This window comes from Ciona robusta, unplaced genomic scaffold, assembly GCF_009617815.1.
Source record: "Ciona robusta unplaced genomic scaffold, ASM961781v2 AP042751.1".
Taxonomy (NCBI): Eukaryota; Metazoa; Chordata; class Ascidiacea; order Phlebobranchia; family Cionidae; genus Ciona; species Ciona robusta.
In genome coordinates, this window is record NW_028323130.1 from 148,454 (window position 1) to 173,154 (window position 24,701).

Genomic DNA, 24,701 nt, shown 5'->3' on the forward strand with positions numbered 1-24,701 from the left:
GTAAATTAAAAAATCATTTTATACCAAAAGCGTATTTTTGAAAATTTTGTTTCATAATCATTGCCTAACTCATTCAGTATTCCCAGACGGTCACCCATTCAAGTACTAACTGAACCCGAGAATGCTTGACTTCCGAGATCGGACGAGAACGGGTACTTTCAATCTGGTATGGAGATAGGCAGAATACTTTATTGAATCTTGATTAATATATTGTTAAGGTAAATTAAAAAATCAATTTATACCAAAAGCGTATTTTTGAAAATTTTGTTTTATAATCATTGCCTAACTCATTCAGTATACTGAATGAGTTAGGCACCCATTCAAAATTACCCAGTATACTGAATGAGTTAGGTAATGATTATAAAACAAAATTTTCAAAAATACGCTTTTGGTATAAAATGATTTTTTTAATTTACGTTAACAATATATTAATCAAGATTCAAAACATAACTCTGCCTATCTCCATACCAGATTGAAAGTACCCGATCTCGTCCGATCTCGGAAGTCAAGCAATCTCGGGTTCAGTTAGTACTTGAATGGGTGACCGTCTGGGCCTCTCGGAAGTCAAGCAATCTCGGGTTCAGTTAGTAATTGAATGGGTGGGAAGTCAAGCAATCTCGGGTTCAGTTAGTAATTGAATGGGTCACCCATTCAATTACTAACTGAACCCGAGATTGCTTGACTTCCGAGATCGGACGAGATCGGGTACTTTCAATCTGGTATGGAGATAGGCAGAATACTTTATTGAATCTTGACTAATATATTGTTAAGGTAAATTAAAAAATCATTTTATACCTAAAGCGTATTTTTGAAAATTTTGTTTTATAATCATTGCCTAACTCATTCAGTATTCCCGGACGGTCACCCATTCAAGTACTAACTGAACCCGAGATTGCTTGACTTCCGAGATCGGACGAGATCGGGTACTTTCAATCTGGTATGGAGATAGGCAGAATACTTTATTGAATCTTGACTAATATATTGTTAAGGTAAATTAAAAAATCATTTTATACCTAAAGCGTATTTTTGAAAATTTTGTTTTATAATCATTGCCTAACTCATTCAGTATTCCCGGACGGTCACCCATTCAAGTACTAACTGAACCCGAGATTGCTTGACTTCCGAGATAGGAAGAGATCGGGTACTTTCAATCTGGTATGGAGATAGGCAGAATTATGTTTTGAATCTTGATTAATATATTGTTAACCTAAATTAAAAAAATCATTTTATACCAAAAGCGTATTTTTGAAAATTTTGTTTTATAATCATTGCCTAACTCATTCAGTATTCCCAGACGGTCACCCATTCAAGTACTAACTGAACCCGAGATTGCTTGACTTCCGAGATCGGGTACTTTTAATCTGGTATGGAGATAGGCAGAATTATGTTTTGAATCTTGATTAATATATTGTTAACGTAAATTAAAAAAATCATTTCATACCAAAAGCGTATTTTTGAAAATTTTGTTTTATAGTCATTGCCTAACTCATTCAGTATTCCCAGACGGTCACCCATTCAAGTACTAACTGAACCCGAGATTGCTTGACTTCCGAGATCGGACGAGATCGGGTACTTTCAATCTGGTATGGAGATAGGCAGAGTTATGTTTTGAATCTTGATTAATATATTGTTAACGTAAATTAAAAAAATCATTTTATACCAAAAGCGTATTTTTGAAAATATTGTTTTATAATCATTGCCTAACTCATTCAGTATTCCCAGACGGTCACCCATTCAAGTACTAACTGAACCCGAGATTGCTTGACTTCCGAGATCGGACGAGATCGGGTACTTTCAATCTGGTATGAAGATAGGCAGAATACTTTATTGAGTCTTGACTAATATATTGTTAAGGTAAATTAAAAAATCATTTTATACCAAAAGCGTATTTTTGAAAATTTTGTTTTGTAATCATTGCCTAACTCATTCAGTATTCCCAGACGGTCACCCATTCAAGTACTAACTGAACCCGAGATCGCTTGACTTCCGAGATCGGACGAGATCGGGTACTTTCAATCTGGTATGGAGATAGGCAGAATACTTTATTGAATCTTGACTAATATATTATTAAGGTAAATTAAAAAATCATTTTATACCAAAAGCGTATTTTTGAAAATTTTGTTTTTTAATCATTGCCTAACTCATTCAGTATTCCCAGACGGTCACGCATTCAAGTACTAACTGAACCCGAGATTGCTTGACTACCGAGATCGGACGAGATCGGGTACTTTCAATCTGGTATGGAGATAGGCAGACTTATGTATTGAATCTTGATTAATATGTTGTTAACGTAAATTAAAAAATCATTTTATACCAAAAGCGTATTTTTGAAAATTTTGTTTCATAATCATTGCCTAACTCATTCAGTATTCCCAGACGGTCACCCATTCAAGTACTAACTGAACCCGAGAATGCTTGACTTCCGAGATCGGACGAGAACGGGTACTTTCAATCTGGTATGGAGATAGGCAGAATACTTTATTGAATCTTGATTAATATATTGTTAAGGTAAATTAAAAAATCAATTTATACCAAAAGCGTATTTTTGAAAATTTTGTTTTATAATCATTGCCTAACTCATTCAGTATTATACTGAATGAGTTAGGTAATGATTATAAAACAAAATTTTCAAAAATACGCTTTTGGTATAAAATGATTTTTTTAATTTACGTTAACAATATATTAATCAAGATTCAAAACATAACTCTGCCTATCTCCATACCAGATTGAAAGTACCCGATCTCGTCCGATCTCGGAAGTCAAGCAATCTCGGGTTCAGTTAGTACTTGAATGGGTGACCGTCTGGGCCTCTCGGAAGTCAAGCAATCTCGGGTTCAGTTAGTAATTGAATGGGTGACCCGACAAATGATTTTTTTAATTTACGTTAACAATATATTAATCAAGATTCAAAACATAACTCTGCCTATCTCCATACCAGATTGAAAGTACCCGATCTCGTCCGATCTCGGAAGTCAAGCAATCTCGGGTTCAGTTAGTACTTGAATGGGTGACCGTCTGGGCCTCTCGGAAGTCAAGCAATCTCGGGTTCAGTTAGTAATTGAATGGGTGACCCGGCGTCACCCATTCAATTACTAACTGAACCCGAGATTGCTTGACTTCCGAGATCGGACGAGATCGGGTACTTTCAATCTGGTATGGAGATAGGCAGAATACTTTATTGAATCTTGACTAATATATTGTTAAGGTAAATTAAAAAATCATTTTATACCTAAAGCGTATTTTTGAAAATTTTGTTTTATAATCATTGCCTAACTCATTCAGTATTCCCGGACGGTCACCCATTCAAGTACTAACTGAACCCGAGATTGCTTGACTTCCGAGATCGGACGAGATCGGGTACTTTCAATCTGGTATGGAGATAGGCAGAATACTTTATTGAATCTTGACTAATATATTGTTAAGGTAAATTAAAAAATCATTTTATACCTAAAGCGTATTTTTTGAAAATTTTTGTTTTATAATCATTGCCTAACTCATTCAGTATTCCCGGACGGTCACCCATTCAAGTACTAACTGAACCCGAGATTGCTTGACTTCCGAGATAGGAAGAGATCGGGTACTTTCAATCTGGTATGGAGATAGGCAGAATTATGTTTTGAATCTTGATTAATATATTGTTAACCTAAATTAAAAAAATCATTTTATACCAAAAGCGTATTTTTGAAAATTTTGTTTTATAATCATTGCCTAACTCATTCAGTATTCCCAGACGGTCACCCATTCAAGTACTAACTGAACCCGAGATTGCTTGACTTCCGAGATCGGGTACTTTTAATCTGGTATGGAGATAGGCAGAATTATGTTTTGAATCTTGATTAATATATTGTTAACGTAAATTAAAAAAATCATTTCATACCAAAAGCGTATTTTTGAAAATTTTGTTTTATAGTCATTGCCTAACTCATTCAGTATTCCCAGACGGTCACCCATTCAAGTACTAACTGAACCCGAGATTGCTTGACTTCCGAGATCGGACGAGATCGGGTACTTTCAATCTGGTATGGAGATAGGCAGAATTATGTTTTGAATCTTGATTAATATATTTTTAAGGTAAATTAAAAAATCATTTCATACCAAAAGCGTATTTTTGAAAATTTTGTTTTATAATCATTGCCTAACTCATTAAGTACTAACTGAACCCGAGATTGCTTGACTTCCGAGATCGGACGAGATCGGGTACTTTCAATCTGGTATGGAGATAGGCAGAATTATGTATTGAATCTTGATTAATATGTTGTTAACGTAAATTAAAAATTCATTTTATACCAAAAGCGTATTTTTGAAAATTTTGTTTCATAATCATTGCCTAACTCATTCAGTATTCCCAGACGGTCACCCATTCAAGTACTAACTGAACCCGAGATTGCTTGACTTCCGAGATCGGACGAGATCGGGTACTTTCAATCTGGTATGCAGTTAGGCAGAATTATGTTCTGAATCTTGATTAATATATAGTTAACGTAAATTAAAAATTCATTTTATACCAAAAGCGTATTTTTGAAAATTTACTTTTATAATCATTGCCTAACTCATTCAGTATTCCCAGACGGTCACCCATTCAAGTACTAACTGAACCCGAGATTGCTTGACTTCCGAGATCGGGTACTTTTAATCTGGTATGGAGATAGGCAGAATTATGTTTTGAATCTTGATTAATATATTGTTAACGTAAATTAAAAAAATCATTTCATACCAAAAGCGTATTTTTGAAAATTTTGTTTTATAGTCATTGCCTAACTCATTCAGTATTCCCAGACGGTCACCCATTCAAGTACTAACTGAACCCGAGATTGCTTGACTTCCGAGATCGGACGAGATCGGGTACTTTCAATCTGGTATGGAGATAGGCAGACTTATGTATTGAATCTTGATTAATATGTTGTTAACGTAAATTAAAAAATCATTTTATACCAAAAGCGTATTTTTGAAAATTTTGTTTCATAATCATTGCCTAACTCATTCAGTATTCCCAGACGGTCACCCATTCAAGTACTAACTGAACCCGAGAATGCTTGACTTCCGAGATCGGACGAGAACGGGTACTTTCAATCTGGTATGGAGATAGGCAGAATACTTTATTGAATCTTGATTAATATATTGTTAAGGTAAATTAAAAAATCAATTTATACCAAAAGCGTATTTTTTGAAAATTTTGTTTTATAATCATTGCCTAACTCATTCAGTATTCCCAGACGGTCACCCATTCAATTACTAACTGAACCCGAGATTGCTTGACTTCCGAGATCGGACGAGATCGGGTACTTTCAATCTGGTATGGAGATAGGCAGAGTTATGTTTTGAATCTTGATTAATATATTGTTAACGTAAATTAAAAAAATCATTTTATACCAAAAGCGTATTTTTGAAAATTTTGTTTTATAATCATTACCTAACTCATTCAGTATTCCCAGACGGTCACCCATTCAAGTACTAACTGAACCCGAGATTGCTTGACTTCCGAGATCGGACGAGATCGGGTACTTTCAATCTGGTATGGAGATAGGCAGAATACTTTATTGAATCTTGACTAATATATTGTTAAGGTAAATTAAAAAATCATTTTATACCTAAAGCGTATTTTTGAAAATTTTGTTTTATAATCATTGCCTAACTCATTCAGTATTCCCGGACGGTCACCCATTCAAGTACTAACTGAACCCGAGATTGCTTGACTTCCGAGATCGGAAGAGATCGGGTACTTTCAATCTGGTATGGAGATAGGCAGAATTATGTTTTGAATCTTGATTAATATATTGTTAACCTAAATTAAAAAAATCATTTTATACCAAAAGCGTATTTTTGAAAATTTTGTTTTATAATCATTGCCTAACTCATTCAGTATTCCCAGACGGTCACCCATTCAAGTACTAACTGAACCCGAGATTGCTTGACTTCCGAGATCGGGTACTTTTAATCTGGTATGGAGATAGGCAGAATTATGTTTTGAATCTTGATTAATATATTGTTAACGTAAATTAAAAAAATCATTTCATACCAAAAGCGTATTTTTGAAAATTTTGTTTTATAGTCATTGCCTAACTCATTCAGTATTCCCAGACGGTCACCCATTCAAGTACTAACTGAACCCGAGATTGCTTGACTTCCGAGATCGGACGAGATCGGTACTTTCAATCTGGTATGGAGATAGGCAGAATTATGTTTTGAATCTTGATTAATATATTTTTAAGGTAAATTAAAAAATCATTTCATACCAAAAGCGTATTTTTTGAAAATTTTGTTTTATAATCATTGCCTAACTCATTAAGTATTCCCAGACGGTCACCCATTCAAGTACTAACTGAACCCGAGATTGCTTGACTTCCGAGATCGGACGAGATCGGGTACTTTCAATCTGGTATGGAGATAGGCAGAATTATGTATTGAATCTTGATTAATATGTTGTTAACGTAAATTAAAAAATCATTTTATACCAAAAGCGTATTTTTGAAAATTTTGTTTCATAATCATTGCCTAACTCATTCAGTATTCCCAGACGGTCACCCATTCAAGTACTAACTGAACCCGAGATTGCTTGACTTCCGAGATCGGACGAGATCGGGTACTTTCAATCTGGTATGTAGTTAGGCAGAATTATGTTCTGAATCTTGATTAATATATAGTTAACGTAAATTAAAAATTCATTTTATACCAAAAGCGTATTTTTGAAAATTTACTTTATAATCATTGCCTAACTCATTCAGTATTCCCAGACGGTCACCCATTCAAGTACTAACTGAACCCGAGATTGCTTGACTTCCGAGATCGGGTACTTTTAATCTGGTATGGAGATAGGCAGAATTATGTTTTGAATCTTGATTAATATATTGTTAACGTAAATTAAAAAAATCATTTCATACCAAAAGCGTATTTTTGAAAATTTTGTTTTATAGTCATTGCCTAACTCATTCAGTATTCCCAGACGGTCACCCATTCAAGTACTAACTGAACCCGAGATTGCTTGACTTCCGAGATCGGACGAGATCGGGTACTTTCAATCTGGTATGGAGATAGGCAGAGTTATGTTTTGAATCTTGATTAATATATTGTTAACGTAAATTAAAAAAATCATTTTATACCAAAAGCGTATTTTTGAAAATTTTGTTTTAATCATTGCCTAACTCATTCAGTATTCCCAGACGGTCACCCATTTAAGTACTAACTGAACCCGAGATTGCTTGACTTCCGAGATCGGACGAGATCGGGTACTTTCAATCTGGTATGGAGATAGGCAGAATAACGTATTGAATCTTGGTTAATATATTGTTAACGTAAATTAAAAAATCATTTTATACCAAAAGCGTATTTTTGAAAATTTTGTTTTATAATCATTGCCTAACTCATTCAGTATTCCCAGACGGTCACCCATTCAAGTACTAACTGAACCCGAGATTGCTTGACTTCCGAGATCGGACGAGATCGGGTACTTTCAATCTGGTATGGAGATAGGCAGAGTTATGTTTTGAATCTTGATTAATATATTGTTAACGTAAATTAAAAAAATCATTTTATACCAAAAGCGTATTTTTGAAAATTTTGTTTTATAATCATTGCCTAACTCATTCAGTATTCCCAGACGGTCACCCATTCAAGTACTAACTGAACCCGAGATTGCTTGACTTCCGAGATCGGACGAGATCGGGTACTTTCAATCTGGTATGGAGATAGGCAGAATACTTTATTGAATCTTGACTAATATATTGTTAAGGTAAATTAAAAAATCATTTTATACCTGAAGCGTATTTTTGAAAATTTTGTTTTAATCATTGCCTAACTCATTCAGTATTCCCAGGACGGTCACCCATTCAAGTACTAACTGAATCCGAGATTGCTTGACTTCCGAGATCGGAAGAGATCGGGTACTTTCAATCTGGTATGGAGATAGGCAGAATTATGTTTTGAATCTTGATTAATATTTTGTTAACCTAAATTAAAAAATCATTTTATACCAAAAGCGTATTTTTGAAAATTTTGTTTTATAATCATTGCCTAACTCATTCAGTATTCCCAGACGGTCACCCATTCAAGTACTAACTGAACCCGAGATTGCTTGACTTCCGAGATCGGGTACTTTTAATCTGGTATGGAGATAGGCAGAATTAAGTTTTGAATCTTGATTAATATATTGTTAACCTAAATTAAAAAAATCATTTTATACCAAAAGCGTATTTTTGAAAATTTTGTTTTATAATCATTGCCTAACTCATTCAGTATTCCCAGACGGTCACCCATTCAAGTACTAACTGAACCCGAGATTGCTTGACTTCCGAGATCGGGTACTTTTAATCTGGTATGGAGATAGGCAGAATTATGTTTTGAATCTTGATTAATATATTGTTAACGTAAATTAAAAAATCATTTCATACCAAAAGCGTATTTTTGAAAATTTTGTTTTATAGTCATTGCCTAACTCATTCAGTATTCCCAGACGGTCACCCATTCAAGTACTAACTGAACCCGAGATTGCTTGACTTCCGAGATCGGACGAGATCGGGTACTTTCAATCTGGTATGGAGATAGGCAGAATTATGTTTTGAATCTTGATTAATATATTTTTAAGGTAAATTAAAAAGTCATTTCATACCAAAAGCGTATTTTTGAAAATTTTGTTTTATAATCATTGCCTAACTCATTAAGTATTCCCAGACGGTCACCCATTCAAGTACTAACTGAACCCGAGATTGCTTGACTTCCGAGATCGGACGAGATCGGGTACTTTCAATCTGGTATGTAGTTAGGCAGAATTATGTTCTGAATCTTGATTAATATATAGTTAACGTAAATTAAAAATTCATTTTATACCAAAAGCGTATTTTTGAAAATTTACTTTTATAATCATTGCCTAACTCATTCAGTATTCCCAGACGGTCACCCATTCAAGTACTAACTGAACCCGAGATTGCTTGACTTCCGAGATCGGGTACTTTTAATCTGGTATGGAGATAGGCAGAATTATGTTCTGAATCTTGATTAATATATTGTTAACGTAAATTAAAAAAATCATTTCATACCAAAAGCGTATTTTTGAAAATTTTGTTTTATAGTCATTGCCTAACTCATTCAGTAGACGGTCACCCATTCAAGTACTAACTGAACCCGAGATTGCTTGACTTCCGAGATCGGACGAGATCGGGTACTTTCAATCCGGTATGGAGATAGGCAGAGTTATGTTTTGAATCTTGACTAATATATTGTTAAGGTAAATAAAAAATCATTTTATACCAAAAGCGTATTTTTGAAAATATTGTTTTATAATCATTGCCTAACTCATTCAGTATTCCCGGACGGTCACCCATTCAAGTACTAACTGAACCCGAGATTGCTTGACTTCCGAGATCGGACGAGATCGGGTACTTTCAATCTGGTATGGAGATAGGCAGAATAACGTATTGAATCTTGGTTAATATATTGTTAACGTAAATTTAAAAAATCATTTTATACCAAAAGCGTATTTTTGAAAATTTTGTTTTATAATCATTGCCTAACTCATTCAGTATTCCCAGACGGTCACCCATTCAAGTACTAACTGAACCCGAGATTGCTTGACTTCCGAGATCGGACGAGATCGGGTACTTTCAATCTGGTATGGAGATAGGCAGAATACTTTATTGAATCTTGACTAATATATTATTAAGGTAAATTAAAAAATCATTTTATACCAAAAGCGTATTTTTGAAAATTTTGTTTTTTAATCATTGCCTAACTCATTCAGTATTCCCAGACGGTCACCCTTTCAAGTACTAACTGAACCCGAGATTGCTTGACTTCCGAGATCGGGTACTTTTAATCTGGTATGGAGATAGGCAGAATTATGTTTTGAATCTTGATTAATATATTGTTAACCTAAATTAAAAAAATCATTTTATACCAAAAGCGTATTTTTGAAAATTTTGTTTTATAATCATTGCCTAACTCATTCAGTATTCCCAGACGGTCACCCATTCAAGTACTAACTGAACCCGAGATTGCTTGACTTCCGAGATCGGGTACTTTTAATCTGGTATGGAGATAGGCAGAATTATGTTTTGAATCTTGATTAATATATTGTTAACGTAAATTAAAAAATCATTTCATACCAAAAGCGTATTTTTGAAAATTTTGTTTTATAATCATTGCCTAACTCATTCAGTATTCCCAGACGGTCACCCATTCAAGTACTAACTGAACCCGAGATTGCTTGACTTCCGAGATCGGACGAGATCGGACGAGATCGGGTACTTTCAATCTGGTATGGAGATAGGCAGAATAACGTATTGAATCTTGGTTAATATATTGTTAACGTAAATTTAAAAAATCATTTTATACCAAAAGCGTATTTTTGAAAATTTTGTTTTATAATCATTGCCTAACTCATTCAGTATTCCCAGACGGTCACCCATTCAAGTACTAACTGAACCCGAGATTGCTTGACTTCCGAGATCGGACGAGATCGGGTACTTTCAATCTGGTATGGAGATAGGCAGAATACTTTATTGAATCTTGACTAATATATTATTAAGGTAAATTAAAAAATCATTTTATACCAAAAGCGTATTTTTGAAAATTTTGTTTTTTAATCATTGCCTAACTCATTCAGTATTCCCAGACGGTCACCCTTTCAAGTACTAACTGAACCCGAGATTGCTTGACTTCCGAGATCGGGTACTTTTAATCTGGTATGGAGATAGGCAGAATTATGTTTTGAATCTTGATTAATATATTGTTAACCTAAATTAAAAAAATCATTTTATACCAAAAGCGTATTTTTGAAAATTTTGTTTTATAATCATTGCCTAACTCATTCAGTATTCCCGGACGGTCACCCATTCAAGTACTAACTGAACCCGAGATTGCTTGACTTCCGAGATCGGAAGAGATCGGGTACTTTCAATCTGGTATGGAGATAGGCAGAATTATGTTTTGAATCTTGATTAATATATTGTTAACCTAAATTAAAAAAATCATTTTATACCAAAAGCGTATTTTTAAAAATTTTGTTTTATAATCATTGCCTAACTCATTCAGTATTCCCAGACGGTCACCCATTCAAGTACTAACTGAACCCGAGATTGCTTGACTTCCGAGATCGGGTACTTTTAATCTGGTATGGAGATAGGCAGAATTATGTTTTGAATCTTGATTAATATATTGTTAACGTAAATTAAAAAAATCATTTCATACCAAAAGCGTATTTTTGAAAATTTTGTTTTATAGTCATTGCCTAACTCATTCAGTATTCCCAGACGGTCACCCATTCAAGTACTAACTGAACCCGAGATTGCTTGACTTCCGAGATCGGACGAGATCGGGTACTTTCAATCTGGTATGGAGATAGGCAGAGTTATGTTTTGAATCTTGACTAATATATTGTTAAGGTAAATTAAAAAATCATTTTATACCAAAAGCGTATTTTTGAAAATATTGTTTTATAATCATTGCCTAACTCATTCAGTATTCCCAGACGGTCACCCATTCAAGTACTAACTGAACCCGAGATTGCTTGACTTCCGAGATCGGACGAGATCGGGTACTTTCAATCTGGTATGGAGATAGGCAGAATAACGTATTGAATCTTGGTTAATATATTGTTAACGTAAATTTAAAAAATCATTTTATACCAAAAGCGTATTTTTGAAAATTTTGTTTTATAATCATTGCCTAACTCATTCAGTATTCCCAGACGGTCACCCATTCAAGTACTAACTGAACCCGAGATTGCTTGACTTCCGAGATCGGGTACTTTCAATCTGGTATGGAGATAGGCAGAATACTTTATTGAATCTTGACTAATATATTATTAAGGTAAATTAAAAAATCCTTTTATACCAAAAGCGTATTTTTGAAAATTTTGTTTTTTAATCATTGCCTAACTCATTCAGTATTCCCAGACGGTCACCCTTTCAAGTACTAACTGAACCCGAGATTGCTTGACTTCCGAGATCGGGTACTTTTAATCTGGTATGGAGATAGGCAGAATTATGTTTTGAATCTTGATTAATATATTGTTAACCTAAATTAAAAAAATCATTTTATACCAAAAGCGTATTTTTGAAATTTTGTTTTATAATCATTGCCTAACTCATTCAGTATTCCCAGACGGTCACCCATTCAAGTACTAACTGAACCCGAGATTGCTTGACTTCCGAGATCGGGTACTTTTAATCTGGTATGGAGATAGGCAGAATTATGTTTTGAATCTTGATTAATATATTGTTAACGTAAATTAAAAAATCATTTCATACCAAAAGCGTATTTTTGAAAATTTTGTTTTATAATCATTGCCTAACTCATTCAGTATTCCCAGACGGTCACCCATTCAAGTACTAACTGAACCCGAGATTGCTTGACTTCCGAGATCGGACGAGATCGGGTACTTTCAATCTGGTATGGAGATAGGCAGAATAACGTATTGAATCTTGGTTAATATATTGTTAACGTAAATTTAAAAAATCATTTTATACCAAAAGCGTATTTTTGAAAATTTTGTTTTATAATCATTGCCTAACTCATTCAGTATTCCCAGACGGTCACCCATTCAAGTACTAACTGAACCCGAGATTGCTTGACTTCCGAGATCGGACGAGATCGGGTACTTTCAATCTGGTATGGAGATAGGCAGAATACTTTATTGAATCTTGACTAATATATTATTAAGGTAAATTAAAAAATCATTTTATACCAAAAGCGTATTTTTGAAAATTTTGTTTTTTAATCATTGCCTAACTCATTCAGTATTCCCAGACGGTCACCCTTTCAAGTACTAACTGAACCCGAGATTGCTTGACTTCCGAGATCGGGTACTTTTAATCTGGTATGGAGATAGGCAGAATTATGTTTTGAATCTTGATTAATATATTGTTAACCTAAATTAAAAAAATCATTTTATACCAAAAGCGTATTTTTGAAAATTTTGTTTTATAATCATTGCCTAACTCATTCAGTATTCCCAGACGGTCACCCATTCAAGTACTAACTGAACCCGAGATTGCTTGACTTCCGAGATCGGGTACTTTTAATCTGGTATGGAGATAGGCAGAATTATGTTTTGAATCTTGATTAATATATTGTTAACGTAAATTAAAAAAATCATTTCATACCAAAAGCGTATTTTTGAAAATTTTGTTTTATAGTCATTGCCTAACTCATTCAGTATTCCCAGACGGTCACCCATTCAAGTACTAACTGAACCCGAGATTGCTTGACTTCCGAGATCGGACGAGATCGGGTACTTTCAATCTGGTATGGAGATAGGCAGAATTATGTTTTGAATCTTGATTAATATATTTTTAAGGTAAATTAAAAAGTCATTTCATACCAAAAGCGTATTTTTGAAAATTTTGTTTTATAATCATTGCCTAACTCATTAAGTATTCCCAGACGGTCACCCATTCAAGTACTAACTGAACCCGAGATTGCTTGACTTCCGAGATCGGACGAGATCGGGTACTTTCAATCTGGTATGTAGTTAGGCAGAAGTATGTTCTGAATCTTGATTAATATATAGTTAACGTAAATTAAAAATTCATTTTATACCAAAAGCGTATTTTTGAAAATTTACTTTTATAATCATTGCCTAACTCATTCAGTATTCCCAGACGGTCACCCATTCAAGTACTAACTGAACCCGAGATTGCTTGACTTCCGAGATCGGGTACTTTTAATCTGGTATGGAGATAGGCAGAATTATGTTCTGAATCTTGATTAATATATTGTTAACGTAAATTAAAAAAATCATTTCATACCAAAAGCGTATTTTTGAAAATTTTGTTTTATAGTCATTGCCTAACTCATTCAGTATTCCCAGACGGTCACCCATTCAAGTACTAACTGAACCCGAGATTGCTTGACTTCCGAGATCGGACGAGATCGGGTACTTTCAATCCGGTATGGAGATAGGCAGAGTTATGTTTTGAATCTTGACTAATATATTGTTAAGGTAAATTAAAAAATCATTTTATACCAAAAGCGTATTTTTGAAAATATTGTTTTATAATCATTGCCTAACTCATTCAGTATTCCCAGACGGTCACCCATTCAAGTACTAACTGAACCCGAGATTGCTTGACTTCCGAGATCGGACGAGATCGGGTACTTTCAATCTGGTATGGAGATAGGCAGAATAACGTATTGAATCTTGGTTAATATATTGTTAACGTAAATTTAAAAAATCATTTTATACCAAAAGCGTATTTTTGAAAATATTGTTTTATAATCATTGCCTAACTCATTCAGTATTCCCAGACGGTCACCCATTCAAGTACTAACTGAACCCGAGATTGCTTGACTTCCGAGATCGGACGAGATCGGGTACTTTCAATCTGGTATGGAGATAGGCAGAATAACGTATTGAATCTTGGTTAATATATTGTTAACGTAAATTTAAAAAATCATTTTATACCAAAAGCGTATTTTTGAAAATTTTGTTTTATAATCATTGCCTAACTCATTCAGTATTCCCAGACGGTCACCCATTCAAGTACTAACTGAACCCGAGATTGCTTGACTTCCGAGATCGGACGAGATCGGGTACTTTCAATCTGGTATGGAGATAGGCAGAATACTTTATTGAATCTTGACTAATATATTATTAAGGTAAATTAAAAAATCATTTTATACCAAAAGCGTATTTTTGAAAATTTTGTTTTTTAATCATTGCCTAACTCATTCAGTATTCCCAGACGGTCACCCTTTCAAGTACTAACTGAACCCGAGATTGCTTGACTTCCGAGATCGGGTACTTTTAATCTGGTATGGAGATAGGCAGAATTATGTTTTGAATCTTGATTAATATATTGTTAACCTAAATTAAAAAAATCATTTTATACCAAAAGCGTATTTTTGAAAATTTTGTTTTATAATCATTGCCTAACTCATTCAGTATTCCCAGACGGTCACCCATTCAAGTACTAACTGAACCCGAGATTGCTTGACTTCCGAGATCGGGTACTTTTAATCTGGTATGGAGATAGGCAGAATTATGTTTTGAATCTTGATTAATATATTGTTAACGTAAATTAAAAAATCATTTCATACCAAAAGCGTATTTTTGAAAATTTTGTTTTATAATCATTGCCTAACTCATTCAGTATTCCCAGACGGTCACCCATTCAAGTACTAACTGAACCCGAGATTGCTTGACTTCCGAGATCGGACGAGATCGGACGAGATCGGGTACTTTCAATCTGGTATGGAGATAGGCAGAATAACGTATTGAATCTTGGTTAATATATTGTTAACGTAAATTTAAAAAATCATTTTATACCAAAAGCGTATTTTTGAAAATTTTGTTTTATAATCATTGCCTAACTCATTCAGTATTCCCAGACGGTCACCCATTCAAGTACTAACTGAACCCGAGATTGCTTGACTTCCGAGATCGGACGAGATCGGGTACTTTCAATCTGGTATGGAGATAGGCAGAATACTTTATTGAATCTTGACTAATATATTATTAAGGTAAATTAAAAAATCATTTTATACCAAAAGCGTATTTTTGAAAATTTTGTTTTTTAATCATTGCCTAACTCATTCAGTATTCCCAGACGGTCACCCTTTCAAGTACTAACTGAACCCGAGATTGCTTGACTTCCGAGATCGGGTACTTTTAATCTGGTATGGAGATAGGCAGAATTATGTTTTGAATCTTGATTAATATATTGTTAACCTAAATTAAAAAAATCATTTTATACCAAAAGCGTATTTTTGAAAATTTTGTTTTATAATCATTGCCTAACTCATTCAGTATTCCCGGACGGTCACCCATTCAAGTACTAACTGAACCCGAGATTGCTTGACTTCCGAGATCGGAAGAGATCGGGTACTTTCAATCTGGTATGGAGATAGGCAGAATTATGTTTTGAATCTTGATTAATATATTGTTAACCTAAATTAAAAAAATCATTTTATACCAAAAGCGTATTTTTGAAAATTTTGTTTTATAATCATTGCCTAACTCATTCAGTATTCCCAGACGGTCACCCATTCAAGTACTAACTGAACCCGAGATTGCTTGACTTCCGAGATCGGGTACTTTTAATCTGGTATGGAGATAGGCAGAATTATGTTTTGAATCTTGATTAATATATTGTTAACGTAAATTAAAAAAATCATTTCATACCAAAAGCGTATTTTTGAAAATTTTGTTTTATAGTCATTGCCTAACTCATTCAGTATTCCCAGACGGTCACCCATTCAAGTACTAACTGAACCCGAGATTGCTTGACTTCCGAGATCGGACGAGATCGGGTACTTTCAATCTGGTATGGAGATAGGCAGAATTATGTTTTGAATCTTGATTAATATATTTTTAAGGTAAATTAAAAAATCATTTCATACCAAAAGCGTATTTTTGAAAATTTTGTTTTATAATCATTGCCTAACTCATTAAGTATTCCCAGACGGTCACCCATTCAAGTACTAACTGAACCCGAGATTGCTTGACTTCCGAGATCGGACGAGATCGGGTACTTTCAATCTGGTATGGAGATAGGCAGAATTATGTATTGAATCTTGATTAATATGTTGTTAACGTAAATTAAAAAATCATTTTATACCAAAAGCGTATTTTTGAAAATTTTGTTTCATAATCATTGCCTAACTCATTCAGTATTCCCAGACGGTCACCCATTCAAGTACTAACTGAACCCGAGATTGCTTGACTTCCGAGATCGGACGAGATCGGGTACTTTCAATCTGGTATGTAGTTAGGCAGAATTATGTTCTGAATCTTGATTAATATATAGTTAACGTAAATTAAAAATTCATTTTATACCAAAAGCGTATTTTTGAAAATTTACTTTTATAATCATTGCCTAACTCATTCAGTATTCCCAGACGGTCACCCATTCAAGTACTAACTGAACCCGAGATTGCTTGACTTCCGAGATCGGGTACTTTTAATCTGGTATGGAGATAGGCAGAATTATGTTCTGAATCTTGATTAATATATTGTTAACGTAAATTAAAAAAATCATTTCATACCAAAAGCGTATTTTTGAAAATTTTGTTTTATAGTCATTGCCTAACTCATTCAGTATTCCCAGACGGTCACCCATTCAAGTACTAACTGAACCCGAGATTGCTTGACTTCCGAGATCGGACGAGATCGGGTACTTTCAATCTGGTATGGAGATAGGCAGAGTTATGTTTTGAATCTTGACTAATATATTGTTAAGGTAAATTAAAAAATCATTTTATACCAAAAGCGTATTTTTGAAAATATTGTTTTATAATCATTGCCTAACTCATTCAGTATTCCCAGACGGTCACCCATTCAAGTACTAACTGAACCCGAGATTGCTTGACTTCCGAGATCGGACGAGATCGGGTACTTTCAATCTGGTATGGAGATAGGCAGAATAACGTATTGAATCTTGGTTAATATATTGTTAACGTAAATTTAAAAAATCATTTTATACCAAAAGCGTATTTTTGAAAATTTTGTTTTATAATCATTGCCTAACTCATTCAGTATTCCCAGACGGTCACCCATTCAAGTACTAACTGAACCCGAGATTGCTTGACTTCCGAGATCGGACGAGATCGGGTACTTTCAATCTGGTATGGAGATAGGCAGAATACTTTATTGAATCTTGACTAATATATTATTAAGGTAAATTAAAAAATCATTTTATACCAAAAGCGTATTTTTGAAAATTTTGTTTTTTAATCATTGCCTAACTCATTCAGTATTCCCAGACGGTCACCCTTTCAAGTACTAACTGAACCCGAGATTGCTTGACTTCCGAGATCGGGTACTTTTAATCTGGTATGGAGATAGGCAGAATTATGTTTTGAATATTGATTAATATATTGTTAACCTAAATTAAAAAAATCATTTTATACCAAAAGCGTATTTTTTAAAAATTTGTTTTATAATCATTGCCTAACTCATTCAGTATTCCCAGACGGTCACCCATTCAAGTACTAACTGAACCCGAGATTGCTTGACTTCCGAGATCGGGTACTTTTAATCTGGTATGGAGATAGGCAGAATTATGTTTTGAATCTTGATTAATATATTGTTAACGTAAATTAAAAAATGATTTCATACCAAAAGCGTATTTTTGAAAATTTTGTTTTATAATCATTGCCTAACTCATTCAGTATTCCCAGACGGTCACCCATTCAAGTACTAACTGAACCCGAGATTGCTTGACTTCCGAGATCGGACGAGATCGGGTACTTTCAATCTGGTATGGAGATAGGCAGAATAACGTATTGAATCTTGGTTAATATATTGTTAACGTAAATTTAAAAAATCATTTTATACCAAAAGCGTATTTTTGAAAATTTTGTTTTATAATCATTGCCTAACTCATTCAGTATTCCCAGACGGTCACCCATTCAAGTACTAACTGAACCCGAGATTGCTTGACTTCCGAGATCGGACGAGATCGGGTACTTTCAATCTGGTATGGAGATAGGCAGAATACTTTATTGAATCTTGACTAATATATTATTAAGGTAAATTAAAAAATCATTTTATACCAAAAGCGTATTTTTGAAAATTTTGTTTTTTAATCATTGCCTAACTCATTCAGTATTCCCAGACGGTCACCCTTTCAAGTACTAACTGAACCCGAGATTGCTTGACTTCCGAGATCGGGTACTTTTAATCTGGTATGGAGATAAGGCAGAATTATGTTTTGAATCTTGATTAATATATTGTTAACCTAAATTAAAAAAATCATTTTATACCAAAAGCGTATTTTTGAAAATTTTGTTTTATAATCATTGCCTAACTCATTCAGTATTCCCAGACGGTCACCCATTCAAGTACTAACTGAACCCGAGATTGCTTGACTTCCGAGATCGGGTACTTTTAATCTGGTATGGAGATAGGCAGAATTATGTTTTGAATCTTGATTAATATATTGTTAACGTAAATTAAAAAAATCATTTCATACCAAAAGCGTATTTTTGAAAATTTTGTTTTATAGTCATTGCCTAACTCATTCAGTATTTGCAGACGGTCACCCATTCAAGTACTAACTGAACCCGAGATTGCTTGACTTCCGAGATCGGACGAGATCGGGTACTTTCAATCTGGTATGGAGATAGGCAGAGTTATGTTTTGAATCTTGACTAATATATTGTTAAGGTAAATTAAAAAATCATTTTATACCAAAAGCGTATTTTTGAAAATTTTGTTTTATAATCATTGCCTAACTCATTCAGTATTCCCAGACGGTCACCCATTCAAGTACTAACTGAACCCGAGATTGCTTGACTTCCGAGATCGGACGAGATCGGGTACTTTCAATCTGGTATGGAGATAGGCAGAATAACGTATTGAATCTTGGTTAATATATTGTTAACGTAAATTTAAAAAATCATTTTATACCAAAAGCGTATTTTTGAAAATTTAGTTTTATAATCATTGCCTAACTCATTCAGTATTCCCAGACGGTCACCCATTCAAGTACTAACTGAACCCGAGATTGCTTGACTTCCGGGATCGGGTACTTTCAATCTGGTATGGAGATAGGCAGAATAACGTATTGAATCTTGATTAATATATTGTTAACGTAAATTAAAAAAATCATTTAATACCAAAAGCGTATTTTTGAAAATTTAGTTTTATAATCATTGCCTAACTCATTCAGTCTTCCCAGACGGTCACCCATTCAAGTACTAACTGAACCCGAGATTGCTTGACTTCCGAGATCGGACGAGATCGGGTACTTTCAATCTGGTATGGAGATAGGCAGAATAACGTATGGAATCTTGATTAATATATTGTTAACGTAAATTAAAAAATCATTTTATACCAAAAGCGTATTTTTGAAAATTTTGTTTTATAATAATTGCCTAACTCATTCAGTATTCCCAGACGGTCACCCATTCAAGTACCAACTGAACCCGAGCTTGCTTGACTTCCGACATCGGACGAGATCGGGTACTTTCAATCTGGTATGGAGATAGGCAGAATAACGTATTGAATCTTGATTAATATATTGTTAACGTAAATTAAAAAAATCATTTCCTACCAAAAGCGTATTTTTGAAAACTTTGTTTTATAATCATTGCCTAACTCATTCAGTATTCCCAGACGGCCACCCATTCAAGTACTAACTGAACCCGAGATTGCTTGACTTCCGAGATCGGGTACTTTCAATCTGGTATGGAGATGGGCAGAATTATGTTTTGAATCTTGATTAATATATTGTTAACGTAAATTAAAAAAATCATTTTATACCAAAAGCGTATTTTTGAAAATTTGGTTTTATAATCATTGCCTAACTCATTCAGTATTCCCAGACGGTCACCCATTCAAGTACTAACTGAACCCGAGATTGCTTGACTTCCGAGATCGGACGAGATCGGGTACTTTCAATCTGGTATGGAGATAGGCAGAATAACGTATTGAATCTTGATTCATATATTGTTAACGTAAATTAAAAAAATCATTTCCTACCAAAAGCGTATTTTTGAAAATTTTGTTTTATAATCATTGCCTAACTCATTCAGTATTCCAAGACGGTCACCCATTCAAGTACTAACTGAACCCGAGATTGCTTGACTTCCGAGATCAGACGAGATCGGGTACTTTCAATCTGGTATGGAGGTAGGCAGAATAACGTTTTGAATCTTGATTAATATATTGTTAACGTAAATTAAAAAAATCATTTTATACCAAAAGCGTATTTTTGAAAATTTTGATTTATAATTATTGCCTAACTCATTCAGTATTCCCAGACGGTCACCCATTCAAGTACTAACTGAACCCGAGATTGCTTGACTTCCGAGATCGGACGAGATCGGGTACTTTGAATCTGGTATGGAGATAGGCACAATAATGTTTTGAATCTTGATTAATATATTGTTAAGGTAAATTAAAAAATCATTTTTTACCAAAAGCGTATTTTTGAAAATTTTGTTTTATAATCATTGCCTAACTCATTCAGTATTCCCAGACGGTCACCCATTCAAGTACTAACTGAACCTATGTTACGGTCAGAAACGTTTTTTTTTTTTCGAAACGTTTTTTGTGTTAACGTTTTTTGATAGGTTATGGTCAAAAACGTTTTGTTTTTTTTTCTGAAACGTTTTTGGGTGTGTTTTAATTTACGCTTTGGTGACCGGCAGGTGGCAGTAGAGTACTACAATGCACTTAACGTTTGGCCACATTTTTTTTATGAATAAAGAGCATTGGTGACCAGCAGATGGCAGTAGAGAGTAGGACTACATTACTAAAACATGGCACCTAACGTTTGGCCACATTTTTTTATCAACAAAATTATTTTTGGGACAATACAGTCGGTTTGGAATGAAATTCCAATGGTATAAAGAACAGTTTCGGAGACTTGTATAAAGTCTTTATTGCATAAAGAACAGTCATGAACAATGAACAGAAGAACTTTTGGGACAATACAGTCGGTTTGGAATGAAATTCCAATTGCATAAAGAACAGTTTTGGGAACTTGAATAAAGAAATGTCATGAACAACAAAAGAAAGTGTAATTGTATAAATAACAGTCATTGACAACAAAAAATGCATACACGAACTAAAAATATAAAATAGTACACCTGAACACCATAATGAAAATAGTATTAACCTATAAATTTTTTATCCAGCAGGTAATAATAAATTTCGGCATTGATCATTAAAACACTTACATTATTAATATTAAACAGCACATTGAAGAATGGAAAAATGAAAACAAAACTTGAAGCGAATTTTTTATAAGACACTGTAGTGTTGTTGACAACAGTCTAAAACGGCAATTTTCTTCTTTTTTGGGGTTAATTTGCTGTCAGACAAATTTATTATCTTTTTCTTTGGTGTATCTGAAAAAAAAAACTTAGAATGAATTCAAGTGTTGGAAATTTCAGTACATGGCCAATAGCACCAATACTGTGACGACATAACACCCAAGAATAAACTAGTTATACAGATCTTTTGCATACGCAGAAATTTCTTTAAAATTTCTGTGGGCAGAAACTAATGCACATTAGAGATTCTGTAAAATTCTCTCGGGGAAACCCAACCAAACTGTGAATATCATAATTTACAACACCTTTACTACTGCTACTACTATACATATAAGATTCAAAACAAATAAACATTTCCTTCCTGTAAAAAGCATGAGACAAAAAAATATCCTATGTTTAACAACCTGGAGTGATAATTTCTGCAACAAAGAAACTTCCCGTGGATGACCAGTAGGCTGTAACTTGTTGCCCCACATACAACTTTGCAAAATTTTTCATGGCAAGTTGGTTTACTTTAATTTCTTTAGGATTTGGTATAATCCTTTCTAATTTGTCACCCAAAAAGCGAACTCCGACAAACTCCTTTCCTGTACAAGTGTAAACACAAGATTAAATTTCTCTTATAAATGTGGAAATAAATGGGAACTTACCACGTCTGCTGCAGCCAATATGCTGAACACCTGGAATGTAAAAGCATATATTTATAATAAATGTAACCCAGATGGATTAGAAATGCAAATATGCAAAATAAAGATTTACAAGATTTATTGTAGGATTTTGCAACATCTTTTTTCCCGGGCAGAATCCAATGTTGCCCCCCCGACATGACCAGATGTTGTTGCCCCCCCCGACATGACCAGATGTTGTTGCCCCCCCCGACATGTCCAGATGTTGTTGCCCCCCCCCCTCCCCCCCGACATGACCTGATTTGGTGCCCCCCCGACATGACCAGATGTTGTTGCCCCCCTGACATGACCAGATGTTGTTGCCGCAGCATCAGAATCTGATGTTGCCGCAACAGAATGGCCGACATTGACAATATTCGATGTTGCAGATGATTCGCCTGCATTGGAAACATTGGTTAATATTGAAACTTAAACACAGTATTAGACTAAAGATTAATGGACCTAACTGTAAAAAGAATAATGAGCACCTGAAGCAACATTTCTCATGGCAAATCGGGCAAATGCTGGTGCGGTGCCGGTGTTTAATGGCTCTTTTTCAATCCAAGCCCATGCATGAGACGAAGCTATTTGCAGGTCTTTATATTCTACCCCAGACACCACTATCGTTCTATGCTGATTTTTTTCTTTCTGTTTTTCTATGTTGATAGCCACATTACCAGCATCAGTAGGTGTTGGACTCTCCAACTCAGCCAGCGTCATACCAGTAAAAATTCCGGAACGGCAGGCTAATCGGAAAATGACACGACAAAATATGTCTCCATACAGGTGCTCAATAGCCGTTTTTTTTTAAGCTCCCCGGTCTTTTTCCCTTTAATGATAAAATTTCATCTCTACTTTCTTCTTCATATTTCAAAATAGCAGAATATGGGTTGTCTAGCTCTTTTAGTTTGCGTCTACTTTTTTCTTTAACAAAACGTTCTTGTTTCTCTTTTGCACTTCTCTGTTTGTATAACCATCTTTTTACATTGTAACTGAGCCTTTCAACCCCTTCAGTGCAAATTCCTTTATGCTCATTCGCCATAAATTCTATGAAATTTAACAGTGTTCCATAGTACGTGTACTTTGTTGTTGCCGTGAAAGTCTTTGTTTTTTCTTCAATGTTTTGAAACACTATATCCGGTGTTAAAAGAACTGCCATGCTTGGTATCATTGATTCTACTTGTTTTCTGTATGATGCAGCCAGTTTTGGATCCACTGCATTTCGTTTACCAACTCCCATTGTGGTAAGCATTTGTTCATAACTGTTGAGAATTGGTTTTAATGATGAAGGGTTCATCTTGCACTTCTTCATAATTTCTTCAAATTGGGGAGTTTTTACATCTATTTCCGGGTGCTTGTTCTCGCAATGAGACACAAAGCATTTTCTTATTGCTGCACAGAAACAGCATTTAAACCCTTTGTACTGCTTATATTTTCCAATCCCCAATTCTTTGGCCTTATTATCAAAATAAAAAATGGTCTTGTCCACATCCGGATGATGTCGATTATAATGATGAGTAACATTCGTAAAAAATTCCCCACAGGCCGGAATAGGACATATTCTTCTTTTTCTGTATATTAGGAAACATTTTATTGTAATTCAATACATTGGTTTGGCAGTAGGTACCCTCGTACTTAAAAAAAGAACACCAAATAATTGTGATACTATGACAATATAAGTATCAATATTACAGTAAAATGGACTGTGTGTTATTAGCGGCTAAACTGAATTTGCAAATTTGTTATTGTCTTTACTAATTTTCAAAGATAGGTTGCAAAAATGATGCCAACAAATTAAAAAATAAACAATTGTTTCTTTTTATGAAACTATATTAAATGCATGAGCAATTTATCATTCACAACTAGAAATGCACTGGGTCGAATCGGGATTCAATTATCCGATCCATTATTGACGTTTTCGTGGTATGCGGACCTGGCAGGTTATCGCAATTACTCTGTCCGGGTAATTTCACCAATATTTTATTTGTTCGCTCTTTAATAACACGGAAAAAATGGTATGTACGGAGGGTATTTGTACGTTTTGTTGACGCGTTAATCCATTTTCTTGCGCAACAAAGTCCGACGTAACAAATTAACAATCATAACTTTATTTTCGCGCCAAATAAACCGACCGGATGAATGTATTCTGTAATTCGTAAAAGTTTTTCTGTGTAGTCCAAAGAATGGAGAATGAAGTCTACAAAGACATCTTTTATTTGCTATTTTGAACTAATGAAAATAGATAGATTAACAACGGTATTTATTCTGTGTAATGCTTGATCGCAAACGTTAAAAAAAAACGTTCAACTGGTATTCAAACTC

The 24,701-nt window shown here is 34.2% G+C and overlaps 1 long non-coding RNA gene, 30 other non-coding genes and 51 pseudogenes across 31 annotated transcripts; all 82 read right to left on the bottom strand.

Moving 5' to 3' along the window:
- Positions 1-61: 61 nt before the first annotated feature.
- LOC149723166 (5S ribosomal RNA) lies at positions 62-180 on the bottom strand (annotated as a pseudogene).
- A 652-nt stretch (positions 181-832) lies between these two features.
- On the bottom strand, positions 833-951 carry LOC149723167 (5S ribosomal RNA; annotated as a pseudogene).
- A 99-nt stretch (positions 952-1,050) lies between these two features.
- On the bottom strand, positions 1,051-1,169 carry LOC149723168 (5S ribosomal RNA; annotated as a pseudogene).
- A 100-nt stretch (positions 1,170-1,269) lies between these two features.
- Positions 1,270-1,378, bottom strand: LOC149723169 (5S ribosomal RNA; annotated as a pseudogene).
- Positions 1,379-1,478: 100 nt separating this feature from the next.
- Positions 1,479-1,597, bottom strand: LOC149723170 (5S ribosomal RNA). Its single transcript, XR_016387027.1, has one exon. It is a non-coding gene; the product is annotated as a 5S ribosomal RNA (ribosomal RNA).
- Positions 1,598-1,697: 100 nt separating this feature from the next.
- Positions 1,698-1,816, bottom strand: LOC149723171 (5S ribosomal RNA; annotated as a pseudogene).
- Positions 1,817-1,915: 99 nt separating this feature from the next.
- Positions 1,916-2,034, bottom strand: LOC149723172 (5S ribosomal RNA; annotated as a pseudogene).
- A 99-nt stretch (positions 2,035-2,133) lies between these two features.
- LOC149723173 (5S ribosomal RNA) lies at positions 2,134-2,252 on the bottom strand (annotated as a pseudogene).
- Positions 2,253-2,351: 99 nt separating this feature from the next.
- LOC149723174 (5S ribosomal RNA) lies at positions 2,352-2,470 on the bottom strand (annotated as a pseudogene).
- Positions 2,471-3,266: 796 nt separating this feature from the next.
- On the bottom strand, positions 3,267-3,385 carry LOC149723175 (5S ribosomal RNA; annotated as a pseudogene).
- A 101-nt stretch (positions 3,386-3,486) lies between these two features.
- LOC149723176 (5S ribosomal RNA) lies at positions 3,487-3,605 on the bottom strand (annotated as a pseudogene).
- A 100-nt stretch (positions 3,606-3,705) lies between these two features.
- Positions 3,706-3,814, bottom strand: LOC149723177 (5S ribosomal RNA; annotated as a pseudogene).
- Positions 3,815-3,914: 100 nt separating this feature from the next.
- Positions 3,915-4,033, bottom strand: LOC149723178 (5S ribosomal RNA). Its single transcript, XR_016387028.1, has one exon. It is a non-coding gene; the product is annotated as a 5S ribosomal RNA (ribosomal RNA).
- Positions 4,034-4,324: 291 nt separating this feature from the next.
- On the bottom strand, positions 4,325-4,443 carry LOC149723179 (5S ribosomal RNA; annotated as a pseudogene).
- A 99-nt stretch (positions 4,444-4,542) lies between these two features.
- Positions 4,543-4,651, bottom strand: LOC149723180 (5S ribosomal RNA; annotated as a pseudogene).
- A 100-nt stretch (positions 4,652-4,751) lies between these two features.
- Positions 4,752-4,870, bottom strand: LOC149723181 (5S ribosomal RNA). The gene has a single exon (XR_016387029.1). It is a non-coding gene; the product is annotated as a 5S ribosomal RNA (ribosomal RNA).
- A 99-nt stretch (positions 4,871-4,969) lies between these two features.
- LOC149723182 (5S ribosomal RNA) lies at positions 4,970-5,088 on the bottom strand (annotated as a pseudogene).
- Positions 5,089-5,188: 100 nt separating this feature from the next.
- On the bottom strand, positions 5,189-5,307 carry LOC149723183 (5S ribosomal RNA; annotated as a pseudogene).
- Positions 5,308-5,407: 100 nt separating this feature from the next.
- LOC149723184 (5S ribosomal RNA) lies at positions 5,408-5,526 on the bottom strand (annotated as a pseudogene).
- A 99-nt stretch (positions 5,527-5,625) lies between these two features.
- Positions 5,626-5,744, bottom strand: LOC149723185 (5S ribosomal RNA; annotated as a pseudogene).
- A 100-nt stretch (positions 5,745-5,844) lies between these two features.
- LOC149723186 (5S ribosomal RNA) lies at positions 5,845-5,953 on the bottom strand (annotated as a pseudogene).
- Positions 5,954-6,053: 100 nt separating this feature from the next.
- On the bottom strand, positions 6,054-6,171 carry LOC149723187 (5S ribosomal RNA; annotated as a pseudogene).
- Positions 6,172-6,271: 100 nt separating this feature from the next.
- On the bottom strand, positions 6,272-6,390 carry LOC149723188 (5S ribosomal RNA). Its single transcript, XR_016387065.1, has one exon. It is a non-coding gene; the product is annotated as a 5S ribosomal RNA (ribosomal RNA).
- Positions 6,391-6,489: 99 nt separating this feature from the next.
- LOC149723189 (5S ribosomal RNA) lies at positions 6,490-6,608 on the bottom strand (annotated as a pseudogene).
- Positions 6,609-6,706: 98 nt separating this feature from the next.
- Positions 6,707-6,815, bottom strand: LOC149723190 (5S ribosomal RNA; annotated as a pseudogene).
- Positions 6,816-6,915: 100 nt separating this feature from the next.
- On the bottom strand, positions 6,916-7,034 carry LOC149723191 (5S ribosomal RNA). The gene has a single exon (XR_016387030.1). It is a non-coding gene; the product is annotated as a 5S ribosomal RNA (ribosomal RNA).
- Positions 7,035-7,132: 98 nt separating this feature from the next.
- LOC149723192 (5S ribosomal RNA) lies at positions 7,133-7,251 on the bottom strand (annotated as a pseudogene).
- A 99-nt stretch (positions 7,252-7,350) lies between these two features.
- Positions 7,351-7,469, bottom strand: LOC149723193 (5S ribosomal RNA). The gene has a single exon (XR_016387031.1). It is a non-coding gene; the product is annotated as a 5S ribosomal RNA (ribosomal RNA).
- Positions 7,470-7,569: 100 nt separating this feature from the next.
- Positions 7,570-7,688, bottom strand: LOC149723194 (5S ribosomal RNA). Its single transcript, XR_016387033.1, has one exon. It is a non-coding gene; the product is annotated as a 5S ribosomal RNA (ribosomal RNA).
- A 97-nt stretch (positions 7,689-7,785) lies between these two features.
- LOC149723195 (5S ribosomal RNA) lies at positions 7,786-7,905 on the bottom strand (annotated as a pseudogene).
- A 99-nt stretch (positions 7,906-8,004) lies between these two features.
- LOC149723196 (5S ribosomal RNA) lies at positions 8,005-8,113 on the bottom strand (annotated as a pseudogene).
- A 100-nt stretch (positions 8,114-8,213) lies between these two features.
- Positions 8,214-8,322, bottom strand: LOC149723197 (5S ribosomal RNA; annotated as a pseudogene).
- A 99-nt stretch (positions 8,323-8,421) lies between these two features.
- LOC149723198 (5S ribosomal RNA) lies at positions 8,422-8,540 on the bottom strand. The gene has a single exon (XR_016387034.1). It is a non-coding gene; the product is annotated as a 5S ribosomal RNA (ribosomal RNA).
- A 99-nt stretch (positions 8,541-8,639) lies between these two features.
- LOC149723199 (5S ribosomal RNA) lies at positions 8,640-8,758 on the bottom strand (annotated as a pseudogene).
- Positions 8,759-8,857: 99 nt separating this feature from the next.
- LOC149723200 (5S ribosomal RNA) lies at positions 8,858-8,966 on the bottom strand (annotated as a pseudogene).
- A 100-nt stretch (positions 8,967-9,066) lies between these two features.
- LOC149723201 (5S ribosomal RNA) lies at positions 9,067-9,179 on the bottom strand (annotated as a pseudogene).
- A 98-nt stretch (positions 9,180-9,277) lies between these two features.
- LOC149723202 (5S ribosomal RNA) lies at positions 9,278-9,396 on the bottom strand (annotated as a pseudogene).
- Positions 9,397-9,496: 100 nt separating this feature from the next.
- Positions 9,497-9,615, bottom strand: LOC149723203 (5S ribosomal RNA). Its single transcript, XR_016387035.1, has one exon. It is a non-coding gene; the product is annotated as a 5S ribosomal RNA (ribosomal RNA).
- Positions 9,616-9,923: 308 nt separating this feature from the next.
- LOC149723204 (5S ribosomal RNA) lies at positions 9,924-10,032 on the bottom strand (annotated as a pseudogene).
- Positions 10,033-10,131: 99 nt separating this feature from the next.
- Positions 10,132-10,260, bottom strand: LOC149723205 (5S ribosomal RNA; annotated as a pseudogene).
- Positions 10,261-10,360: 100 nt separating this feature from the next.
- On the bottom strand, positions 10,361-10,479 carry LOC149723206 (5S ribosomal RNA). Its single transcript, XR_016387036.1, has one exon. It is a non-coding gene; the product is annotated as a 5S ribosomal RNA (ribosomal RNA).
- A 308-nt stretch (positions 10,480-10,787) lies between these two features.
- Positions 10,788-10,906, bottom strand: LOC149723207 (5S ribosomal RNA; annotated as a pseudogene).
- Positions 10,907-11,006: 100 nt separating this feature from the next.
- On the bottom strand, positions 11,007-11,115 carry LOC149723208 (5S ribosomal RNA; annotated as a pseudogene).
- Positions 11,116-11,215: 100 nt separating this feature from the next.
- On the bottom strand, positions 11,216-11,334 carry LOC149723209 (5S ribosomal RNA). Its single transcript, XR_016387037.1, has one exon. It is a non-coding gene; the product is annotated as a 5S ribosomal RNA (ribosomal RNA).
- A 99-nt stretch (positions 11,335-11,433) lies between these two features.
- Positions 11,434-11,552, bottom strand: LOC149723210 (5S ribosomal RNA). Its single transcript, XR_016387038.1, has one exon. It is a non-coding gene; the product is annotated as a 5S ribosomal RNA (ribosomal RNA).
- A 100-nt stretch (positions 11,553-11,652) lies between these two features.
- On the bottom strand, positions 11,653-11,761 carry LOC149723211 (5S ribosomal RNA; annotated as a pseudogene).
- Positions 11,762-12,068: 307 nt separating this feature from the next.
- On the bottom strand, positions 12,069-12,177 carry LOC149723212 (5S ribosomal RNA; annotated as a pseudogene).
- A 99-nt stretch (positions 12,178-12,276) lies between these two features.
- Positions 12,277-12,395, bottom strand: LOC149723213 (5S ribosomal RNA). The gene has a single exon (XR_016387039.1). It is a non-coding gene; the product is annotated as a 5S ribosomal RNA (ribosomal RNA).
- Positions 12,396-12,495: 100 nt separating this feature from the next.
- LOC149723214 (5S ribosomal RNA) lies at positions 12,496-12,614 on the bottom strand. Its single transcript, XR_016387040.1, has one exon. It is a non-coding gene; the product is annotated as a 5S ribosomal RNA (ribosomal RNA).
- A 308-nt stretch (positions 12,615-12,922) lies between these two features.
- LOC149723215 (5S ribosomal RNA) lies at positions 12,923-13,031 on the bottom strand (annotated as a pseudogene).
- Positions 13,032-13,131: 100 nt separating this feature from the next.
- On the bottom strand, positions 13,132-13,250 carry LOC149723216 (5S ribosomal RNA). The gene has a single exon (XR_016387041.1). It is a non-coding gene; the product is annotated as a 5S ribosomal RNA (ribosomal RNA).
- A 99-nt stretch (positions 13,251-13,349) lies between these two features.
- LOC149723217 (5S ribosomal RNA) lies at positions 13,350-13,468 on the bottom strand (annotated as a pseudogene).
- A 99-nt stretch (positions 13,469-13,567) lies between these two features.
- LOC149723218 (5S ribosomal RNA) lies at positions 13,568-13,676 on the bottom strand (annotated as a pseudogene).
- Positions 13,677-13,776: 100 nt separating this feature from the next.
- On the bottom strand, positions 13,777-13,895 carry LOC149723219 (5S ribosomal RNA). The gene has a single exon (XR_016387085.1). It is a non-coding gene; the product is annotated as a 5S ribosomal RNA (ribosomal RNA).
- A 99-nt stretch (positions 13,896-13,994) lies between these two features.
- Positions 13,995-14,113, bottom strand: LOC149723220 (5S ribosomal RNA). Its single transcript, XR_016387042.1, has one exon. It is a non-coding gene; the product is annotated as a 5S ribosomal RNA (ribosomal RNA).
- A 100-nt stretch (positions 14,114-14,213) lies between these two features.
- On the bottom strand, positions 14,214-14,332 carry LOC149723221 (5S ribosomal RNA). The gene has a single exon (XR_016387044.1). It is a non-coding gene; the product is annotated as a 5S ribosomal RNA (ribosomal RNA).
- Positions 14,333-14,432: 100 nt separating this feature from the next.
- On the bottom strand, positions 14,433-14,551 carry LOC149723222 (5S ribosomal RNA). The gene has a single exon (XR_016387045.1). It is a non-coding gene; the product is annotated as a 5S ribosomal RNA (ribosomal RNA).
- A 308-nt stretch (positions 14,552-14,859) lies between these two features.
- On the bottom strand, positions 14,860-14,968 carry LOC149723223 (5S ribosomal RNA; annotated as a pseudogene).
- A 99-nt stretch (positions 14,969-15,067) lies between these two features.
- Positions 15,068-15,196, bottom strand: LOC149723224 (5S ribosomal RNA; annotated as a pseudogene).
- Positions 15,197-15,296: 100 nt separating this feature from the next.
- On the bottom strand, positions 15,297-15,415 carry LOC149723225 (5S ribosomal RNA). Its single transcript, XR_016387046.1, has one exon. It is a non-coding gene; the product is annotated as a 5S ribosomal RNA (ribosomal RNA).
- A 308-nt stretch (positions 15,416-15,723) lies between these two features.
- Positions 15,724-15,842, bottom strand: LOC149723226 (5S ribosomal RNA; annotated as a pseudogene).
- Positions 15,843-15,942: 100 nt separating this feature from the next.
- Positions 15,943-16,051, bottom strand: LOC149723227 (5S ribosomal RNA; annotated as a pseudogene).
- A 100-nt stretch (positions 16,052-16,151) lies between these two features.
- LOC149723228 (5S ribosomal RNA) lies at positions 16,152-16,270 on the bottom strand. The gene has a single exon (XR_016387047.1). It is a non-coding gene; the product is annotated as a 5S ribosomal RNA (ribosomal RNA).
- A 99-nt stretch (positions 16,271-16,369) lies between these two features.
- Positions 16,370-16,488, bottom strand: LOC149723229 (5S ribosomal RNA). The gene has a single exon (XR_016387076.1). It is a non-coding gene; the product is annotated as a 5S ribosomal RNA (ribosomal RNA).
- A 99-nt stretch (positions 16,489-16,587) lies between these two features.
- On the bottom strand, positions 16,588-16,706 carry LOC149723230 (5S ribosomal RNA; annotated as a pseudogene).
- A 99-nt stretch (positions 16,707-16,805) lies between these two features.
- LOC149723231 (5S ribosomal RNA) lies at positions 16,806-16,914 on the bottom strand (annotated as a pseudogene).
- Positions 16,915-17,014: 100 nt separating this feature from the next.
- LOC149723232 (5S ribosomal RNA) lies at positions 17,015-17,133 on the bottom strand. Its single transcript, XR_016387048.1, has one exon. It is a non-coding gene; the product is annotated as a 5S ribosomal RNA (ribosomal RNA).
- Positions 17,134-17,232: 99 nt separating this feature from the next.
- Positions 17,233-17,351, bottom strand: LOC149723233 (5S ribosomal RNA). Its single transcript, XR_016387049.1, has one exon. It is a non-coding gene; the product is annotated as a 5S ribosomal RNA (ribosomal RNA).
- A 100-nt stretch (positions 17,352-17,451) lies between these two features.
- LOC149723234 (5S ribosomal RNA) lies at positions 17,452-17,570 on the bottom strand. The gene has a single exon (XR_016387050.1). It is a non-coding gene; the product is annotated as a 5S ribosomal RNA (ribosomal RNA).
- A 308-nt stretch (positions 17,571-17,878) lies between these two features.
- LOC149723235 (5S ribosomal RNA) lies at positions 17,879-17,987 on the bottom strand (annotated as a pseudogene).
- A 99-nt stretch (positions 17,988-18,086) lies between these two features.
- Positions 18,087-18,205, bottom strand: LOC149723236 (5S ribosomal RNA). The gene has a single exon (XR_016387051.1). It is a non-coding gene; the product is annotated as a 5S ribosomal RNA (ribosomal RNA).
- A 100-nt stretch (positions 18,206-18,305) lies between these two features.
- On the bottom strand, positions 18,306-18,424 carry LOC149723237 (5S ribosomal RNA). The gene has a single exon (XR_016387052.1). It is a non-coding gene; the product is annotated as a 5S ribosomal RNA (ribosomal RNA).
- A 309-nt stretch (positions 18,425-18,733) lies between these two features.
- Positions 18,734-18,842, bottom strand: LOC149723238 (5S ribosomal RNA; annotated as a pseudogene).
- A 100-nt stretch (positions 18,843-18,942) lies between these two features.
- LOC149723239 (5S ribosomal RNA) lies at positions 18,943-19,061 on the bottom strand (annotated as a pseudogene).
- Positions 19,062-19,160: 99 nt separating this feature from the next.
- On the bottom strand, positions 19,161-19,279 carry LOC149723240 (5S ribosomal RNA). The gene has a single exon (XR_016387053.1). It is a non-coding gene; the product is annotated as a 5S ribosomal RNA (ribosomal RNA).
- Positions 19,280-19,379: 100 nt separating this feature from the next.
- Positions 19,380-19,488, bottom strand: LOC149723241 (5S ribosomal RNA; annotated as a pseudogene).
- Positions 19,489-19,588: 100 nt separating this feature from the next.
- On the bottom strand, positions 19,589-19,707 carry LOC149723242 (5S ribosomal RNA). Its single transcript, XR_016387089.1, has one exon. It is a non-coding gene; the product is annotated as a 5S ribosomal RNA (ribosomal RNA).
- A 99-nt stretch (positions 19,708-19,806) lies between these two features.
- LOC149723243 (5S ribosomal RNA) lies at positions 19,807-19,925 on the bottom strand (annotated as a pseudogene).
- A 309-nt stretch (positions 19,926-20,234) lies between these two features.
- On the bottom strand, positions 20,235-20,353 carry LOC149723244 (5S ribosomal RNA). Its single transcript, XR_016387055.1, has one exon. It is a non-coding gene; the product is annotated as a 5S ribosomal RNA (ribosomal RNA).
- Positions 20,354-20,453: 100 nt separating this feature from the next.
- LOC149723245 (5S ribosomal RNA) lies at positions 20,454-20,572 on the bottom strand (annotated as a pseudogene).
- Positions 20,573-20,672: 100 nt separating this feature from the next.
- Positions 20,673-20,791, bottom strand: LOC149723246 (5S ribosomal RNA; annotated as a pseudogene).
- Positions 20,792-21,295: 504 nt separating this feature from the next.
- Positions 21,296-22,477, bottom strand: LOC149723247 (uncharacterized). Its single transcript, XR_016387024.1, has 2 exons — positions 22,119-22,477; positions 21,296-21,789 (listed from the first exon to the last, which is right to left on the bottom strand). It is a non-coding gene; the product is annotated as an uncharacterized LOC149723247 (long non-coding RNA).
- Between the last annotated feature and the right edge of the window lie 2,224 nt (positions 22,478-24,701).